Here is a 7,076-nt window from a genome sequence, read left to right on the forward strand (position 1 = left end):
GGACATTTATCGACCATGTCCATAAAAGAGGACTTTTATAAAATTGCCGGTAAGATATATTGATAGGGTGACATCACATGAACACTTTTTTTTTTTTTTTTTTAAAAAGAAGCAAATTTCACAAATGTAGGCTACTATACAATACATGTTAAGAATTATTTTAAATATTTTTTATTATTATTCTGTTAATCTTATGATAGGATTCCCTAGAGTCATTGCAACATGCAGTCTATTGCTCCAATCTCCACTGCTCTAGGGGAACATGAGGCAGATTATGTTAATAGGAAGTCCTATCACAGCCTTAATGTTCAAGTAGAGATGATGTGAATATGTGAGATGATTATTTTCTGAGAGATGAATCTTTAAATTAATAGTAGCCTAACATTAACAGATATAACAATGATCTACTAAACATTTCATCTGCAGACGACTTGTGGTCATGAATGTATGATCACAAGTTTGGATGCCAAATGGCCTGGCTCCAGTGCTTGTCTCACAAATTTTCCGTGAGTCTTTGTTGTGTCAGCGCTTTGAGGAAAGCAAGTTAAATTTGGTACAGTACAAAACACTGTTAATTTGAACTGAGATAGAAAAACCTACACAATAACCCCCTATCATGACCCTCAGACAGGGCCACAGCACCGCTTCAATGTGGCCCTCAGTAAAACCAGAGTGAAGATAGAGATGACCTTTGGCATCCTAAAGGCACATTTCAACTGTGTTCGGCGCTTCAGAGTCACCAGAGCGGCCCACCCAGCTGGTGCAGATGTAGAGGCAATCACCATACAATATTACACTTAATAAAAGCACATTGAAACTGCAGATAGGTCTCAAACTGTTTTATTGGTTTTGTGGGATGGGAGGGAGAAAGAGCAAGAGAAAGTTGCATTAATAAATATTCATACTAAAGTGTTACTTGGTTAAATAAATTCACATACTGAGATCAGTTTTATCCAGCTGTTTGATCTCCAATATTTTTTTTTTTTTGGAGCCTTCTCAGCTCACAGTCCAGTCTAGTTCGTCTCCTTTAGTGAACAGTCTAGTTCAAGACTCCTTTAGTGAGCAGTCTAGTTCAAGTCTCCTTTAGTGAGCAGTCTAGTTCAAGTCTCCTTTAGTGAGCAGTCTAGTTCAAGACTCCTTTAGTGTGCAGTCTAGTTCAAGACTCCTTTAGTGTGCAGTCTAGTTCAAGACTCCTTTAGTGAACAGTCTAGTTCAAGACTCATTTTGTACAGGGCCCTGACTGAGTCTGTTTCCACCTAAAACATAATTCCACCACAAACATGATCATTACAAGTTTTCTGGAGGCTCAGAAAAAGTTCCTTGACTTCCTACAAACACAGGACTGACTGTAATTTATGTCAAGGGTTTTAAATCCTTACACATTTCTTCTGAAGCCCATTGAGGTAGAGGCCTCCATTTCTGGGGCAGGTTCTGAAAAATCCTACAATAAAAGAGATGTGTAAGGGCCAGTCCCTTTTTTATGCCACACATTTAAATGTTTGCCATAATAAAAAGCCCAGTGCATTCACATCAGAAACTGTCTGAGAACACACAGACAGAGTGTCTTCATTTCCTCCACCCTAATAAATAAAAATAGGCCAATGTAAAGCATAACTGTTGTAAAGCAGGTTATGTTTGGTGTTCTGTTTGCTGCATACTGACCTCTGTGTGGGAGACTGTGTGTGTGTGTGTGTGTGTATGTGTGCTGGCTTCAACAGGGACACTGTATTTCCCTCTACTGCAGAACATACAGTCAGCCATATTTAAAACTTAAAAAAGTAGTAATGTATTGCACACGTACCCAGTGTTACTTGCTTAGAGGAGCCAGCACCAGGGTCAGACTGTACAGCACCTGTAATCACATCCATAATCGGCCGTCCCTTATTGCCTACTCAGAGACAACTCCTCCGCCACAGTGTATTCTGGTTTTCTGAATTTAACTCTTTATTTCTGTTTGCTGCAAACAAGTGTTTATGATAAAATGTTCACAAAAGTAATAAAAGGTTGCAGTAAATAATCACCACTTTGAATTATATTTTTATATTTTGTCTTTATCTGCTGCCAAGAACATTTGGAGTTGGGGTTGCATCTAAAAATCAATGAATATTAATCTTTCTTAGTACATCCATGCACATTTTTATATATTATAAAAATAGGCTATAGGCTATATTACACGTATAGGCTACACATACATAATTTTACATAAATATATAACGTATTTGTTTAACTTACACATTAACATGAATCAGCAATCTTTCTCCAACAGTCTTCTCTTGCTTTGGCAGCAGAGAACGTATTGTTTCGAGCTTGAAATACATATTTAAATTCATCGTAATTCTGAATGATTATCTCTCGTTCCTCCGCGGAAAAATATATCGCTCTCGCTCTACCCGCAATTGGTTGTTCAGTGCCGACGTCACTCTTTTATGTGCACGCGCGCGTGGAGTAATCATAGCTTGAGGATCAAAGCCTGAGTTGACAGAGAAAGTTGATGAGCTGCATCATGGTACCAATAAAGCCTGATTGCATCGGTTTGGTTTTGTCAACTCAAAACTAATCCTGTAACCCCGAGTTTGTTCAGCTACCTTCATGGTACAGGCCCTACCCAGCAAACATTGGTCCGACGGCAACGTCGTGTCCCTGGCCAAAAATAGTCGCGGTATGACGGCATAAATCGGTAAAAATATGTAACACAGAACATTTCCTAAAAATGCATTCAGATACATGTGTGCATGTCTGCAGTTATCTGAGGTTGCATGTATAATTGTTATTTTGACTTTTAGCTACGTGTAGTTCAATATATACCATGTTGTGTTTCGGGTGAGAGAGGACGTCACCATGGCGACGTCTTTTACACGTGCATTTATAGTCCATCATGACCCTCTATGAAATCAATTGTGATAAAGCTGTGCTTAATCCTTGCGTGGTTAATACTGCAATAATTAATTATTTTTTTTATTAAATTAAAGTTTTAATAAGTTGTGTGAATACGTCCACTGACGTCCTTTACACGTCTATAGTATCGGGTGAGAGGACGTCACCTGGCGACGTCTTTTACACGTGCATTTATAGTCCATCATGACCCTCCATCATGGAATCCTTGTGAAATATGCAAAAGCTGTGCTTAATCCTTGCATGGTTAATACTGCAAAAAATAATTTAATTGCCCAAGTAGTTTTTAAGAGGTTGTGAAGACGTCCACTGACGTCCTTTACACGTCAAGGGCAAGGCTGTGAATACACGTCCACTGACGTCCTTTACACATCTAGTCAAGCAAGACAGAACCCCCCCCCCCCCCCCACAGGAATTATCTTTATGAAATACACGAATTGTATACAAAGTAAATATATTTACTTTATCTTGTTTAAATAAATTATAATCACACAGTTCCCAGTGTGGTTAAGTGAATGCAAAGCCTCTGCATTTTAGTCATTATTTCAACCTGATACGTTGTGTTTTTTTTATTTTTTTTTTATGGAATGTATGCATGTAAAACAGAAATATATCTGGTCACCATTTATGTCTGAGTTGGATGTAATTGCCAAAACTGTGCTGCCAAGATGTAACAAAAGATCTCCCGACATTACCAAATCCCGCGATAGGTTAGATTATCTCACGAGATGTTAACGCGTTTTCCCCATAGACTCACTCCGGAACGGGAACACTGAAGTTTGAACAACCACGAAGAGAGGAGGAATTGAGGCCCATATTATTAAAAATCTACTGTTGGGTACGTACATTTTGTATTATTAGATTCACGTGCTAGAGTTTTACTTGTTTGACATGAATGAACCGAAAGAAATGATGCCCACATTGTCAATTGGCTAACGTTAACTGAGTTTGGCTAAAATTAGCTAGTAGGCTAAAAGTTGCTTTGAACTTATACAACGGTATACCATAGTATAAAGTATGTTTAATGATACAGTCAAAGTTATTACTGTAAATTATTAATGTAGCCTTTTGAGAGTTTCTTTCAGAAAGTAAATTATCTGAAGTAGAATGAAATGTTTAGCTGGATTTGAACATGTATGTTTTCAGTAACTGCTTTAAAATTTTTGTAATTTTAGAATTGCTAAACATGTCTATTCAGGGGACATCACAGCCCACCTGTCTTTATCAGAAATGTCCTGTTCACTTTCTCACTGTTACACACCTAGTTAAGGGTCTTTCTCAAGGGCACCACAGTGGTATTGAAGAGGCAGGGGACAAATGCTGTTTTGAATTTAGCTGAAGACCATAAAAAAGTGCATGTCATTTACCTCAAATTTTTAATTTTCATTTATTTTAAAAAGAAATATATTCTCTTCCCTTAGATGCTGTGAAGAGGTGGAGCCCACATGCTACAGACACTGAAACTGATGCAGCAATGGCAGAACACCTGAAACACACTCCAGGAAGAGCTGGGGGTGGTGGATACAAAAAATGAGCCAAACAATGTGTTTAAGGGATAGTTCACCCAAAAATGAAAATTGTCATCATTTACTCAACCTCATGTTTCAAACCTGTATACCTTTCTATGCTAAACACAAAGATGTTTGGAAGAATGTTTGTAACCAAGCAGATGTCGCTTCCCATAAATAATAATTTTTTCTCCAACAATGGTAGTCAGTGGATGCTCTATTTGCTTGGTTACATACATTCTTCAAAATATCTTCTTTTGTGTTCAGCAGAAGAAAGAAACTCATACAGGTTTGGAATTTGGTGAGTAAATTACATAATTTTCATTTTTGGGTGAACTATCTTTATATAATAATTCAGTATTTTGCAATTGGTATTTTAGTTTGGTTAACAAATCGAGAGCTTAGAATTATAAGGTTCTATCTCCGTTTATTGTAGTTTATTGAGCATCAAAGTTTTTAAACTCGGTTTATGTTTTGTGAGATGGAACCTTTTATTTTATTAATAACTACTAACAATTTATTTATTTTTTTTTACAAAAATAACACCACACAGGCATTAATAAACACCTAATGGATCAGATTGTCAAAAACTCAATTTCAACCAAAAGTGGAGATAGAACCTTAAAATTCTAAGGTCACGAAATGTTAAACATTGAAAAAAATAAAGAGAAATTTTGGCTGTTCAATATCAATAAAATGTTGTGCTTAATCAGAACATGCTTCTTTTTTGCTTATGTCCACAAATAATGTGTTATTGTTTTTGATGTACACGTGATTAAAACGTTTTATTGACGTTCAGGTCTGACTGGACCAATTTTGGACCTTTTTAGAACCTTTGTCAAGATGTGTAGGCTAAACCTCAAGACTTGATTGTCTTTCACGATGTTACACAATAGGTGTGTGATTATTTTATATGCAGGCTTATATATACACTTAAATTATGCAGCAACACATTTAAACACATATGACGACGCATTTAGACGTCCAGGGACGCGCAGAAGAGACGTGGAATTCACGGCCAGAAAAGACGTGGAATTCACGGCCAGAAATGACGTCGGTTCAACTTCCATTTTGGAACTATTTTTCAACCATGACGGGACGTCTCGGACGGACGTCTTTTCAACGGTCATTAAACGTCCAAATGTTTGCTGGGTAGGTTCAAAAGTTTGGCATCAGTATGTTTTAAAATTTTTATTTTTTGAAATAAGTCTCTTATGCTCACCAAGGCTGCATTTATTTGATCAATGCAGTTATGGTCATGTGTATGTTCTGTTTTTATTCAGTTTTCATTGTGTTGTGTTTCTAGTTAGCTTCTCAGTTTGTTCAATTAGTTCAGTCATTCTCGTTCCCCACCTGTTTGTATTCATAGCCACTGATTTGATTAGGTTCCTTAGTTCAGAGGGTTGTTCCATAAAAGACGCTTAGAAAAGCGGGGATTAAACTCCAAAACCGGACTTGAATGAGCCTAACAAATAAGTTGGGGCTAAAGTGGTTCCATAAAAGGTAATTGAAGTTCACGCAATCTCACTAATTTGATCCAGGTTTATCTAGTCTAGATAATTGCGTGTGCACGCGTTTCTGAAGCAGCCCTAGAGGTCGATCGTGGATCAAATAGATCCACCATCAAACAGCGTATATTTTGTGCTGTTTTATGCGTTTGTGACATGTTTTTTTCCCCCTCAGTGCAAAACTTACATTTTACAGTTATATTCTGCATCTGTAAATGTTAGAAAGTCATGCAAATGTATCCATTTTGCTGATAATCTTCATATTAAACGAGCGCTGCTGCGCGCATGCGCGCCAAATAGGAGCGCAATAATTCTGACTAAAATATACATTTTGCTTGGAAAATTAATATGCGATATTTTATAACACTAGAAATATCTTCTAATTATAATAATTTATCTTTAGGATGTTGGATAAGTTGCAGTGAACTTCTAGCGAACAGAAGTACTTCAGTGAACAGAAGTAGCCTAAGGGAAGATTTTTTTAAAGAAACTAAATATATAAAGATACAAAATATAGTTTTGGGTATAGGACCTATGCTACTTAATAAAGATGATGTATACTTATTTAGAATGCTGAGAATTACAGCTTTTAATGCAATAATTTTTTGGAGAAAGCAAGAATCCCCAGTTTTAAATGAGTAGATTTAATTTCTAAAGTACATTATGGAGAGGATAACATGAAATTAAGAGCAAATGTATACATTTTGAAAAGATATGTGCAACTCTAAAATCAAAGAATATTCCATAAAATAAAGGAATATATATTAGCCTACATTAACTACATTTTTATATAACCCTCCCTCCCTTTTATTTCTAGTTATTTGTTATTTTATTTATTTACTTATTTAATATTGAATATTTGATATTCAAATAATATTACTTGAATAACTATTAGGAATTATGTTTCATTATAAGAGTTTGATATAAATATGTGAATGTTAAATTTTTCTTAATATTTATTTATTGTTTTTTGTCTTTTCCCCCTTAAAGGGACAATATGTAGCTTTTTAGGTATTTTATAATCTAAAATCAATATTTTTATTCATAAATATGCCCTCAATGGTGTACAAATACCTATGCCAATGATCAGACTAATCCTCATAAACGAAGAATTTATTATCTTTATATACATGGGACGGGTAGGTCCACGGAGGCTTCCATGTAGTTC

The 7,076-nt window shown here is 35.9% G+C and overlaps 1 long non-coding RNA gene across 1 annotated transcript; it reads left to right on the forward strand.

Moving 5' to 3' along the window:
- The first annotated feature begins 3,617 nt into the window (after positions 1-3,617).
- LOC311072695 lies at positions 3,618-5,115 on the forward strand. Its single transcript, XR_014604036.1, has 2 exons — positions 3,618-3,730; positions 4,314-5,115. It is a non-coding gene; the product is annotated as an uncharacterized lncRNA (long non-coding RNA).
- The last annotated feature ends 1,961 nt before the right edge of the window (positions 5,116-7,076 follow it).

Source organism: Abramis brama (assembly GCF_963993115.1).
Source record: "Abramis brama genome assembly, chromosome: 21".
NCBI classification, from domain to species: domain Eukaryota; kingdom Metazoa; phylum Chordata; class Actinopteri; order Cypriniformes; family Leuciscidae; genus Abramis; species Abramis brama.